This window comes from Sciurus carolinensis, unplaced genomic scaffold (genome assembly GCF_902686445.1).
Source record: "Sciurus carolinensis unplaced genomic scaffold, mSciCar1.2, whole genome shotgun sequence".
Taxonomy (NCBI): domain Eukaryota; kingdom Metazoa; phylum Chordata; class Mammalia; order Rodentia; family Sciuridae; genus Sciurus; species Sciurus carolinensis.
The window spans coordinates 9,169-10,696 of record NW_025920421.1 but is presented as its reverse complement, the minus strand read 5'-3'; positions in this window follow the sequence as shown (position 1 = coordinate 10,696).

The following is a 1,528-nucleotide window of genomic DNA, read 5'->3' as shown; positions in this document are numbered from 1 at the left end:
GTAAACTGACACAAAAATTGTACATACTGATGGGTTATTTTATGCTGTTTTTCATATATGTATACCCATTGTGCAATGTTCAAATCAGGTTAACCATATCTAAGTCCTGAAACATCATTTTTTTGAACTTTTTCAAATTTCTAAATTTTTTATATTATTTAAAAACTCAGTTTTTGCCATTTTCTTCTGCAGATAGATTGAAGCATGTACTTAAGCAAGCATGTTACTTCTATAACAAGAATCTAATATAATTTCATTTTCTGAAATTCAGATTCATGTCTCTAAGGAGAATATTCTGTATTCCTTCTATACTACTGATCTGTGGTTCCTATTCCTTGTTTTGTACATTTTTTGCTAACATGGATAAGATCACAATTCTAATTTTTCTGTTAATTTGATATATACTTTTGTATTAAAAACTACTGGTCTTTACAAAATTACTTGATAAATTTCTGCTCTCCTCTAATGTTTCAGGGTGTCTAACAAATCTGCAGTAAAAGTGCTTTCTGAGTTTTCATTGATCTCATGACTTCATTAGAGGTGACATGCTCACAAATTATCTCATTTTAATGTGGGCAGGATTCAGGTTCTTGCAGGATGGCATCTTATGGCTATAGCAGCTGGCTTCCATCAGTGTGAGCAGGAGGTAACAGAACAAGCCCTATTACCAAGACATTGGTCTATAAGCATGCTGTTACTAAGTGATGTCCCTATGCTTTTCAGGAAGGTCTCCCACTCATCAAGACACCACTGCCAGAAAAGAATTCCCTTAAACCAAACTGGAAAACAATCCACAGATGCAATTATGAAGTTCCTTGACCTACAGTGGAAAAAAGCCACCTTGGTTCTCTCCTACCTGTAATAGCATATTAAGCTGCAGTCATCCTGAGCCCAAATACAAGTGTATAAGATGGTTTCTGATTTTTCACTCATCAGGAAAAGTGCTTCTCTCGCTCCAAGTGTATTATTGTTAGATTTTATGTGTGTATTATCACCTAATGAAGTATTTAAGAAAATGTATTTTTGACTTGTCTTTATTGAAGTTGATAAAATAAATTCTCATACAACCTTGAGAGTTATGGTCCTTGGAAGCCTTCCACATTTCATCCATCACAGACTCTTGTGGCTCATTGTGACAAACTCATGCATTAATCCTTCTCTGATCCATGTTTTGAAGCATTATTATAATCCTAATCAGTTGTATATGCATGGAAGAAAAGAATCTATCTATTGTGTGTGCATACATGTTGAGGTGAATTTGACAGGACCAAAGAACCACAGAAGCATGAGCGTGGAGCTGCACTGGATAGGGGTCGTTTGATGTTGAGGCATTTTGCTGTGTATGGGAGGTAGCAAAAGTTAATTCAAACTGCCATCTTTCCACAGTGAATAGAGAGGATTAGACCCTAGACTCTCCACCATAGGGTAGAGTAAACACACGTTGAATGAAAGCCAGGAGAGCTATGTTTGTGCAGTAAAATGAGTCAGTTGCTTAGTACTTTTCCTAATCTTTCCTCACATGATGAAT